Below are 12,879 nucleotides of genomic sequence, written 5' to 3' on the forward strand. Positions count from 1 at the left end.
TGTATATTTGTTGTTACTATTAATGACAGTTTCATTAATAAAAAAAAACAGTACATTAGTTATACTTTACAAAGTCAAAATGTTTGTGTTTGCATTCCAAGGGTTGTAAGTCAATTTAGAAGTTTTTTTTTGTTTGTTTGTTTTTTTTCATAAAAATAGTGGCGTCTTCTTGCTCTTTCCATTTGGTCATCATCATCATCATCATCATCATCACACTCACAGTCTTGCCAATCTAACATGTCCTTCGACCTTAAAGCTCCATCATAGTTATTTTGTACGTACTTTCATTTCTGCCTCAGTAATATAAAAAAAAAGAATAGAAAAACTTAGCCAACAGTCTTGTACACACAGTTTTACTAATTAATGACTTTGCTTGTATATAAAGATGCAAAGCATTATTTGTCTATGAACATCTGAAAGCTTTTGGAATATTTCTCCCATCACTGGTCAACCTCATCAGTTGGTGATATGACTGATTTGCCTCACTCTACCCAGGTGCTACCCTGAACTACATCTGCATTGTTACATCCTTTTGAAAAGATGGAAATTCTTTCTGGAACCTGTGTGAAAAGTCTCAGTATTTATCTTTGTTTCCAATTTAATCTTGAGTTATGAGCTTTAAGGTTTATAAATTACCAGACAAAAACCAAGTCAAATTTATTTCACTATAAGGAATGAGGAAGCAAGGTTGGATTCATCTAGCATACCTCCATTCAGAATCTCAATTGAGTGAACTGTAGCTGAAGTTGTAAGAAGGATTTTCTGTCCAAAACCAATTGTAACACGGTGGTCTTCACTATGTCCTGGCATCCATAGTCGAAGTCCCAACTCTTTATCTGGGCATACTAGAGGAAAGGGAACAGAGGAACAATTTGGCTTCTAGAGCTGTATACAACTTACCATTGGGATTTGTTGCAATTCCTCACAGTGGATCTCAAAGTTTACACATCCCTGTTAAAATCACAGGTTCTTGTGATGTAGAAAAATGACAGTACTAATATTTTCAAAACTTTTCCACCTGCTAAAATCATGTAGAGACTAAGGCTAGGCAATAAATCATTTTCAAAATATGCCCTTTGAAATATATTGTACAACATTCTACTGCAGGGGTGTCAAACTCCAGTCCTCTGCTGTCCTGCAGTTTTAGATATGCCACAGGTACAAAACACTGGAATGAAATGGCTTCATTACCTCCTTCTTGTATAGATAAGTTCTCCAAAGCCTTGCTAATGACCCAATTATTCTATTCAGGTGTGGTGCAGCAGAGGCACATCTAAAAGTTGCAGGACAGAGGCCCTCCAGGACTGGAGTTTGACACCTGTGTTCTATTGGATACATATAGGAAATGTATCCAATAGAATGTTCACTAGTTTCACACTAGTTTCACTGAACACCAATCCAGAACTGCACATAATTCTAGGGGATGTAAACAGAGGAAAGGTTGTAGCTGCTCAACTTCTCACTTCTGGCTAAGGCAGGTGCATAACATCAACTAACTTACTCCCTCCTTGGTAAGCTCAGTTGTTCTTACCTGCTCCAATGCTGGAAACCTGCAGAGCAGCAAGAAGTGTAAACCATGTCCTAATATCCCTTCTGCCTCCATCTTCTGCCATTTTGTCTCTGATTTAGAACACCGATGGAGCCTACAACATTGAAAAGAGGAAAAGTAAGTAAAAGGCAGTGTTCTGAAGAATTATCTTGTAAGCAAACACAAAAGATGTTGAATGGTCTTTAAAAAAATCATTCTCTCTCTGTCTCTCTTTTTCTAGCTCCATATGCCAGACCCCACCACAAGTTAAAAATGTTATTGCAAGTTTGAGGGAATTACAAAGACCAGCCATAGAGACACTGAATGGTTTCCAAAAATATTCTTAATTTATTACAAAATGTCAAAAATAGTTCAAAAATAGTAAATTGGGCCCAAAACAGAGATCAACACACTGTAACAGACTGCAACTCAGGTTATGAGACAAAGAACTTAAGCACAAACTGACCTCACAAGCAAGACATGAGGGGAACTTAAATAGTGGCTGATCAGACCACTGAGACACACATGGGGTAATTAAACACACAAAAACTTAATTAGCAACCAAATACTGGCCAAAACAATACTATGTCATTTTTAAATTAAACAAATACCATTGTAACTGAACTAACTACGAAAAAAGAAGAAACACTAAAGGAATAGTCAAATTAAACTAAAGAACCAAATGTCCCTTCCCCATGGAAAACAAATGGATGACCCGCTGAGGAGGTTTGCCAGCCATATAAGGAAAAGCAAACAGCTGGAGCTCTTCTGAGTGACTCCAGCAGCTCCAAAGGAAACTGGTAACTCAAAACAAGAAATTAATCTGTTGCATATAACCAAAATATAGCAAACTGACAAAGTTAACTAAATGTGTACACTGCAAATAGTTAAAGAGTCAAGCTAATGACAATAATTTTCATCAAAAATTTAAATCTAAACTATTCACTACTTAATATGTAAACTAACTTTAAGGATAAACAGAAGAACAGCAGGGACAGCTGTCACATACAGATACCAGACACTTCAGTAATACTTCAGAATTACCTGTCCGGGGCTGTTTTGATGGCAATGCTACAACACAGAGAGATTGTTCTGGTTAAAAAGTTAGCTGCACTCTTACCACTGCTTTTAGGACATTAATGTTCAGCAAATTTCTTGCTGAATCCTGGAACATTTTAGGTCTATTAATTTTAATAACAGATCTCCGGGAAGTACTGGGTGTTGGGTTGGAATTCTGCTCACAGAAATAACAGCAACTCAACTTGAGCTCTGTAAACACAGGTAGAGATACAACGACCTGGTGCATTCACTCCAATGCACTGCACCCATATTTGTGTCATGCTGAATGTTTTAACTTTTGTCATGTTTGCAGGGACTAAATCATATCAGAGAATTGCAAATATGTTTAGATATGCCATTCTTGGTTTCAGTTTAACAATTAAAATCAATCCCAGATGATTAAGTGTAGCTACCATCGACCTTTCGTCTGATGCAAACATTTTAATAAGTAGTTGTGTCTACTCACAAAATAACACGTAGTTATAATGATCTTTGAGGTCTTACCTCAAGTACATTTTAACATTCAAGTGCTTGAAGTGAAGTGACAGATTTTCAGTTCAAACATCTATGATGGATTCTGCCATATTTACTGATAAGTGCTAGATGAATTTCACACTCAGAAAAATGTTTGCGTTTCTTCCTGTGTTTCTGAAAAACGGTCTGATTTGTTCTTGGAAATGTCCGTCATGAGTGCTTGATTGTTATTGATCCAAGTTCGATGGATCTTGCGCTTTGGGGAGGAGCGGTGAATACTTTCTCACTATGGCGGACAACAGAAAGTGAGACAGCGGAGCGCAGGAATGAGAAAGCAGAGTGCGACAGAGAGGTGATGAAAACATCCAAGCTAACAAGGGTTTTTATACCTCATATTGAATATGGAACAGAACCGTAATCCTTCTCTGCTTCTTAATGTTAGCCTTGCTAACAGGGGTTCTAGGGTTCTGCCAGAAAATGGAGCTGTGTCTGATCCTATGCCTGCGAAGTTGGAGGCGGTGGAAGTGTGAACTTCTTTGGTAATCGCAGTAAAAGCTCATCAGCTTTTTTTTGGTAAAACTGATGAGTTTTGTTGTTTTTTTGTTATGTTTCATTTTTACCAAAGTTCATCAGCTTTGGCAAAAACTGATGAGTTTGTATGCTCTTCTCACAAGCCTTCAGTGTGATAAAGAGTGATCTCCAGCCTTACTTTTTGAAACCAAGTACCTCAGATGGGCTGCTCCTTGAAGTTCTGAATATTGTCTGACCTAATGATAAAGAGACAGGATAAGAAGAGGAACACAACACATAGGTCCACTGGTGTGCATGCATTTCTGTCCAGTGACACAAATAATGAAAGGAGACATAGGGGACACCAAAATGTTCCTGCAGTTCCCCCAGATGTGATGTCAGACCTGAAAGAAATCAACGCAGATATAGTTTTGCTCAAAGATCTCAAAACTGAGGTTGCACAAATCAGATAATCCATTTACAACAAAAATAAATGCATAAATTGCAACTTGCTGCCCATCACATGGCTTATGCTACTTTACAATGTGCTGCCTGGGGCACAGAGGGTGCAGCTGTTCATTGTTTGAGGCCTTCTGCAGAAATATCAAGGTACATGAGATCCAAAATTAATGAGAGGACCTACTCTGTTTCAAAACAAATTTGCATCACAAAAGATACCAAGGTGCCTCGCATGCCAGCAGCAGGGAAAAAACCTCTGCTAGCACTGCTACAGGTCTGGAAGCAGCGATGTATTTCCAGGCTGGCTGTAGAGGATATTGATCCAAGCCCACCACTGCAAGATAATAACCTTTAAACAAGTTAACTTACCAAGTTTGCCCACAAGGGACAGGGAGTAACCATACCCACCAAAACGTCCAAAAATATGCCAGTTATGGAGGAATGGAAGGATGGTTAACGTTTGACAGTTTCTGTCAGACTGAAGTTGTTGCTACGATCCAGCAGCTTTCCATCATCAGAGTGTGAATGTGTGTGGATGTGTGTTTGAGGGTCCTGAAAAGCACTATATAAGTCTGACATCGTTTCATTACCTAACCTAAAGCAGAGATGTAATAATTTCTCTAGAATCTTTCCAAATCATGTAGAGATAGCAAAGGTTCCACCCATAATCAAAATGTAGATAAACATAAGGAAACGTACAGACCCGTCTTCTGTTTTTTATACATTTTAAATTTGAAGTCATCCTTTACCAAGCAAAAAATCTTTTAGAAGGATAGCAAGACTGCTGGTGAGTGATATGATTTTTAAAAAACTCTGACCACTACATATGCGGTACTGCAGCTTTGCGTTGGATAAAACAACTTTGATAGTCATACTGCTTAAGATTTCTAAAATAACAATAATTAAACTATATTTTTCACATAAAACTATTTAACAAAATCGTCTGCCAGTACAATAAGAGGATTTGGATGGATGGAGAGCCCTTGCGAACAGCAGTTTTCAGCTCTTTCCACAGGCTCTCGATTGGATTCAGGTCTGGACTTCGACTTGGCCATTCTTACACCTGGATACGTTTATTTGGGAACCTCTCCATTGTAGATTTTGCCTTATGTTTGGGATCATTGTCTTATTGGAAGATAAATCTCCATCCCAGTCTCAGGTCTTTTGCAGACTGCAACAGGTTTTCTTCCATAATGGTTCTGTATTTGGCTCCATCCATCTTCCCATCAATTTTAACCATCTTCCCTGTTCCTGCTGAAAAAAGGCGGCGCCTGTCGGGCTGTTGAGTATTATTTGTCCCAATCCAGTGTTTCTCAACCTTTTCTGGACCAGCGCCCCCCTATCCACTATCCAGGTCCCTTACTGCCCCCCATATAAGAAACTGAATTCTACCTTGCACTGAATATTATTTTACTGTTAATATTACTATCACTATTGTTGATGTTTTGATTTTCATGGTTGTTTTTGTATTCATCATCAAAAATTATTTTCCAGAGACCAAAAAAGCCATGGGAATAGAAATTATTTTTACAGGTGTCTAAGAAAAATGTAATGGACATTCAACTTAAAATTGGTAGGCCTATCAGCAGCCAATCAGAGTGGAAAAAATATCCCAATATAATATACAATGTACCTTTATATTATTTTACCTTTTATCTGAAAAATCTTTTATCTGAAAATAGTGTCTATTTGTTCTTGTCATACAGTCTCTGTATTAATTATTGCTCGAAAGGTCTTACCATACAAGTTTATTCCTCTGTATTTAATTTAGTTCCTTAGTTTATTCTTGCATTTTGTTCTTCCTGCATTTTCATTCAGTTTTCTTTGATTAGTTTTGTCCTCTGTTGGTTTATTGTTATGTTCTCTTTAGTTTCTTTGCTGTTGCTAGATTTAGTTTGTCGTTTTTATTGACGCTCACCATCAGTAATCTTCACTCATCACCTGCTGCGCCGCTTAATCATCATGCGTTTCACCTGATTTGACACTCATATTGATTTTTCACTGGTCAGCGTTGGTTTCTCTGTTTTTATACCCTGATTCACATCTAGTTTGTCGCTCTGTTCTATGTCCCAGTTCTCCTGTTTCGCATGGTTTTTCTTTTTGTTTTGTTTTTTACCCCTCTCTGGTGTGGAGCAGTTGGGAAGCATATTGATGGAAACAAGCAGATTCATGTAAGCTTTTTAAAACAACTGAAAAAAAAAAATCCCGATATATTCTGATGATTGAAATTCAAAAGTGCTACTACCGTTTCATACCAAACCACTTACAGCACCGATATTAACTCTACAAAATGAACACTGTCTGTCGTGGGATCACCCATGGAAGGACTTCTTATTATGATTATTTAAATGGGTTCAATTTTCTGAGGGATACACAGTGGAGGTATCGTGATTTTAGTAATTACATGTTTATTAGAGCGATGTTCTGTTGTCCTTCCATGAAAATGTGCAGCATTCAGACGAACATTAAAACACTTTTTGATATAAGTTGCTGCTTTGACATGATCACAACACTGACAAATCATATGTACAGAAATCATCATTAAAACATAAAATAGTTGAAAATCAGACACCAGACAAAGTGAATCTCAGCAACGTCATCAGCCGGTGTAACACTGACCTGATGCGGTGAAGCTACCAGTAGCAGGAGCGGAGCTGCGCCAAGAAGCTAAGACACACTGAAGAGAAGAAGAGCTACCATTGATACAGTTGCAGCCAAGCATGATTTAATGTTACACATTACAGTTTTAGCAAGTTGCTCAAAGTCTAAACTGGGATTGTTCTGCATTTAAGGTGTAAAGTTTACCTTTGAGCAAACGCCCCCCAGAGGAATCCCAGTGCCCCCCTTCTGTAAAAATTTCTGCCAGCGCCCCCTGCTGTCCTCCAAGTGCCCCCTGGGGGTGCTTCCCATTGAGAAAAGCTGTCCTAATCAATGCATATGGGTCAGAATAAAGAATAATTCAAGATAGAATATTCTACCCAAAGCCAATCGAGTAGCATAAGAAATTTGGCTACTCGACTCGACTCTGTCAAAGGCCTTTTCGCCTTCCAAAGATATTGTAACTTCTTGAGTACCGACAGACATTAAAGATTAAAGAGTCGTCTTAGATTGGAAAAGGAGTTCCTATTTTGTACAAAGCCGATCTGATCTATTCCCACCACAGTGGGAAGCACTGTTTCTAGTCTTAGTACTATTGTTTTTGCTGGCAATTTAAAGTTAACATTAAGTAAACATATCAGGTGATACAACAGAGTTGAGGGTCTTTGCCTTTTTTTAGCAAGTAAAGTAATAACTGCCTGATTAAGGGTCTGAGGTAGGTGCCCAGAGGTCAAAGATTAATTGTATACCATTCATTGATATTGTATAAGTAGAAAAGCTTGTCCCAAAATATTCTATAAAACTCACAAGGGTACCCATCAGGGCCTGGGCAGTTCCCCCCTGTAGGGCCTTAACTGCCTCATTGAGTCCAGAGATGACAATAGGTCTCTCAAGATTGATGCGGTGAAGCTACCACATCAGCACCTCCCGATTTAAACTGTGGCCAGATCAACTACATTTTTAATGTTCTTCTCAACAAAGTCTGAAGCAAGGACTGAGTCCTTGAATTTGCAAATTTGCCCATTAGGAAGAATGATCCATAATATTGCAGGGAAAAGAAGACCAAACTTGATTCCGGGGCAAGAGTGGAGTTCCTTCTTCACTTTAGTAAACAATGCACGTTTTTTAGCAACTGGGGTTGAATAATCGGGGAAAATGAACACACATTTTCCTTCATAGAGTAAGGGAGACGACTCACGAGCCCTCATGATATCCATAGAATTTCATTCTGTTCTTGAAACAGGGTGACACAGACAACGAACGGGCGCGGTGGGTCCCCCTCTGCTGGCTTGGCCCACAATGTGCAATGAACCCGGTCAAGGGCAGGCTTAGCATCAAGGCCGAGTAGATCCTGAAGCAACGCTGATACAAACTTTGTTGGCTGTTGACCTTCGGATCCCTCCAGTACACCCACAAGGCGGATGTTGTTTAGTCTGGAGCGACCATCCAAGTCTTCACATTTCTTGGACAACGTGTCCACTAAATACATTTACCAAGTTCACTGAGACCTCCAAGGCAGCTAACCTCCCATCCTGATCGCTAGCAGCCCGCTCCAAATCATGAATAGCAGTCCCAAACGAGGCAATGTTAGCTTCTAGCGGTGTCACAGCGGCTCAAATCTGTTGAGATCAGTGCGCGAGTCATTCAGCATCTCCTGCATCTTGGTTAGCAGTATGCTATTAGCATCTGGTTCAGCAGGAGCCTCGTGGTCAGTCTTGCTGCAAGTAGCCTTGTTGTTTTTCCTCATGTTTGACTCCGGTACTTACAAGTTGCACATCAGATATGCATTTTCATTCACTAGTGACTACTAGTTTGTTCAAAAAAAGTGTGTAAGGAGGTGCAAAAATGTACATCAAAACACATATCCCTTCGGAGCTCCAGCAAAGCATGTGTCCTACATAGCCGGTGCTCAGCAGCGACCCCCCCAATTATTTTTTACTATTTTGTTAAAAAGGCAAAGAATAAAAACATTAATCCTTCTAGTGTAACATGATGTAATGTTGTTTAACAAAGTAAATAATGTGTTCATGCCTCAAAACATTGACAGTTTAGTGACAGAGGCTCTACAATAAAAACAATATTTGTCCTCAACACTAAATGTGGCAGGTATCTTCAGTTTTACATCTCTCCAAAAATGATCTGTTGTTTTCAGTTTTGAACTAAAACATGGAAGCTGTCTTTACCCAATCCATTTTCAGATGTATATATATTTTTTATACAACTGTGTACAAAAAAAGTTAAATTTAAGATCTATCTATTAGTGAATGACATTAGCTCCAGTTCACACTCCAGACCAGATGGTGGCAGTAATGCACACTTTCAGTTTTTTTGAATGGCGCCATAAAAAGAAGAACAGCTATGAAGCCGGGGACGGGAGGAGATGCTGTTCAAATTCGCCATTTTTACTTAAACAATATTGCCTTAAAAGTAAAGAGAGCATCAATAATAGTTAGTTTTGGTAAATTCAAGCTGGTGACTTCCTACTTCGAGTTAGATGACAACTGGACAAGTACTGGATGGAAATGAAATGTGGGTCACGAAAGGAGACTGAAGGGACAAAGGTTGCTAACGTGTTAATAGCTGGTGGTAAGTTTGCTTCAAAATGCTAATTATAAACAGTGCAGTACACATATAAACAAACATACGTTGGTTTCACAAATAGTTACTTTATCAATTTTATTGTGATTTTTATGATTATTATTACAGCAGTCATTGACCTTTATGCTGTAACTGCATGGAGGAGCTGTTTTGCTATGGATTCTGTGTTTCCTCTATCTCTGTTATCCTCTTATCTGCTTACATGCACACGCTGCAGTTTGCATGACCATGTTTATGTGTGACTGCCACCAATCATATGTAGACAGACTGAAACTGATTAGACTACCCTTAAGGGAGAGTACAGATTGCAGAGAAGAATAAAAAGCTAAACTTGCACTACAGTCTTTGCCTCACCTGGTTCCATCCATAAGGTGAGCCGAGTGTGGCCCAGCGCTGGACGGTGAATGTAACTCTGTATCTGTTCCATTTATATGACATCTATGGCTTGTAACATTTGATCATTTTTTTGGCATTAAAGCCTGTTTTTATATAACCAAATCTCATTATTTCTCAAGGTAATTTACACTGACAGGTTCTGGTCGAATCCTGAAACTGGTTAACGAACCTGGTGGAGCACAGAGACAAAAACGAATGAACTCCAACAGTTTGATGCGACTTATAGTTTTCTTCATAAATTTAACCTGGTTCTAGCCAGTGTTGGAGAAAGTTCTCAGAAAATGTATTTAAGTAAAAGTACAAATACACAGACAAAAATGTACCCTAGTAAAAATAAAAGTACCAAATTAACATTTTTATTGGAGTAAAAGTAAAAAAGTGCTGGCTTTTAAAAATACTTAAGTATTAAAAGTAAAAGTACTTGCTGAATACAATACCTAATTAAGTGTACCCATTGTATTTAATTTTAATACATCAGAAATGTGCCATTTTAATGAACAATGTCACAGATAAAGCCTGTTTTCATTGTGTTTACTCTCTGTAACATAGCTTGGACTTAGATATTTGATTCTATGCATCAGGGATGAAAACATTTTGTCTCCTGTCCTAACATGAACTTCACTTTTTTTTGCCACTAGTGGCATTTATTTTGAAAGAAATCCAACAGAAAGGGGATGGAAAAGAGGGTGGGTGGGGGAGGCATGCAACCAAGGAGCCACGTAGCAGTTTTGTAGTCAAGCCCACCGAGACTAAGTCAAGACCAAGACCAGCACCACGTGCTATGTGACACAAAAAGTTAAAATTGCTTTTCAAATTGATCTGAAAGATCCGCATTCCTATAAAACACCTAGATATTAAATACTTAGAATTGAAATAAATGTAACCAGTATCAATTCAAACTCTTCTTCATTCTGCTTTGTTTCCATCTCTGTGCCACAATCCAGAGGTCTCCTGACGTCCCTAAAAACATAACGCCCTGGACGATTGCCCATATTGCCAATGTCAGAAACCACAACTGTCTGCACCATTAAACATAGCAATTAAGACAATGCCCTAATAGTAAATGCTCCACGATGAATGCTGTCCAAGGCGCAATAAGAAAGAAGTAACCAAGCAGAAGGAGCACTGTGACTGTTCTCACCCTCCCTCCATGTCTGCCACCATGACAGGTGACGAAAACAATTAAAGAGCAATGAGCATGCTCTGTGTTCTTACGTTCTTGTTTTATTTATTTGCCAATTAAATAAATCTTTACATATTTTAATGAAATAAAATAATAGCTACTGCAGTGCACACCGAGCATCACAAGAACAAAGAACGGCTCTCAGTGAGGCTTCAGTCCCATCAACCTTAGTAAAGATCCGTCCAGAAGAATCGGGTCGTTCCTGAATGTCATATCACTATATTGCACTTTGGTCACAGCATTGTCCCATATATGCGACACCTCAGTCAACACCTCCACACAATAATTTAGCGCATTAGTGACAAAATGTTTTCATCACAGATGCAACATATGTGTCTCTATACAGCTAGCNCTAGCTTTTAAAAATACTTAAGTATTAAAAGTAAAAGTACTTGCTGAATACAATACCTAATTAAGTGTACCTATTGTATTTAATTTTAATACATCAGAAATGTGCCATTTTAATGAACAATGTCACAGATAAAGCCTGTTTTCATTGTGTTTACTCTCTGTAACATAGCTTGGACTTAGATATTTGATTCTATGCATCAGGGATGGAAACATTTTGTCTCCTGTCCTAACATGAACTTCACTTTTTTTTTTGCCACTAGTGGCTTTTATTTTGAAAGAAATCCAACAGAAAGGGGATGGAAAAGAGGGTGGGTGGGGGAGGCATGCAACCAAGGAGCCACGTAGCAGTTTTGTAGTCAAGACCACCGAGACCAAGTCAAGACCAAGACCAGCGACACAAAAAATTAAAATTGCTTTTCAAATTGATCTGAAAGATCTGCATTCCTATAAAACACCTAGATATTAAATACTTAGAATTGAAATAAATGTAACCAGTATCAATTCAAACTCTTCTTCATTCTGCTTTGTTTCCATCTCTGTGCCACAATCCACAGAGGTCTCCTGACGTCCCTAAAAACATAACGCCCTGGGCGATTGCCCATATTGCCAATGTCAGAAACCACAACTGTCTGCACCATTAAACATAGCAATTAAGACAATGCCCTAATAGTAAACGCTCCACAATGAACACTGTCCAAGGCGCAATAAGCAAGAAGTAACCAAGCAGAAGGAGCACTGTGACTGTTCTCACCCTCCCTCCATGTCTGCCACCATGACAGGTGACGAAAACAATTAAAGAGCAATGAGCATGCTCTGTGTTCTTACGTTCTTGTTTTATTTATTCGCCAATTAAATAAATCTATACATATTTTAATGAAATAAAATAATAGCTACTGCAGTGTACACAGAGCATCACAAGAACAAAGAACGGCTCTCAGTGAGGCTTCAGTCCCATCAACCTTAGTAACGATCCGTCCAGAAGAATTGGGTCGTTCCTGAATGTCATATCACTATATTGCACTTTGGTCACAGCGTTGTCCCATATATGCGACACCTCAGTCAACACCTCCACACAATAATTTAGCGCATTAGTGACAAAATGTTTTCATCACAGATGCAACATATGTGTCTCTATACAGCTAGCTTTGGTAGCATCACGTCCACAGAGCTTTCTTTAAGCTTCCTTTCCACTTAATGCTAAAAGTTGGATGAAGCGCTGCTGATTTTACATGTTGCCAAATCTTATGATTTATGTAGCGGCATTCTATTACTGACGATTAGACAGACATCTTCTCCCGCTCAGAGAAAACTACTGCGCATGACTTGGAGCGCCGCGTGCAAGTGAGAAGGGGAGGCAATGGGTTACAACAGACACATAAGTCACGTTATTGCTTGAATTTTACAGTGCCATGTTAAGTCCCTGAGCCTCACATTTTAATGGAAAAAAAAAAAAAGCCTAAACAGAAAAGAGCTCGGAAGTAACGCGACAGTTTTGTAGAAATGTAGTGGAGTAAAAGTAGAAAGTATCCATGATTAAATCTACTTAAGTACAGATAAATGAAAATTATGCTTAAGTTCATCCCACCACTGGTTTTAATTAAGCTCAGTATGCCAAAAAGACTTTGATATTGTGAGGCTGTTAGGACTCATTCATCATTGTGCGTCATATTTTTGCAGTCTAAGAAAATTAAGATAAAAGAGGAATCCAGGGATGAGGTATTAG

The 12,879-nt window shown here is 38.7% G+C and overlaps 2 long non-coding RNA genes across 2 annotated transcripts in view; one reads left to right on the plus strand and one right to left on the minus strand.

Annotated features, from left to right (window-relative positions):
- The window catches only part of LOC103131865 (uncharacterized), a 28,340-nt gene that overhangs the window by 11,506 nt on the left and 3,955 nt on the right, over positions 1–12,879 (minus strand). Inside the window, exons 2-3 of the long non-coding RNA XR_475451.2 lie at positions 1,532–1,643; positions 708–845 (exon numbers count right to left, since the gene is read on the minus strand). This is a non-coding gene — a long non-coding RNA (uncharacterized LOC103131865). The remainder of the gene's footprint in view (positions 1–707; positions 846–1,531; positions 1,644–12,879) is intronic.
- Positions 8–12,879, plus strand: part of LOC107834940 (uncharacterized) — a 21,707-nt gene continuing 8,835 nt past the window's right edge. The window contains exon 1 of the long non-coding RNA XR_001660776.1: positions 8–58. This is a non-coding gene — a long non-coding RNA (uncharacterized LOC107834940). The remainder of the gene's footprint in view (positions 59–12,879) is intronic.

Source organism: Poecilia formosa, unplaced genomic scaffold, assembly GCF_000485575.1.
Source record: "Poecilia formosa unplaced genomic scaffold, Poecilia_formosa-5.1.2 Scaffold861, whole genome shotgun sequence".
Lineage (NCBI taxonomy): Eukaryota > Metazoa > Chordata > Actinopteri > Cyprinodontiformes > Poeciliidae > Poecilia > Poecilia formosa.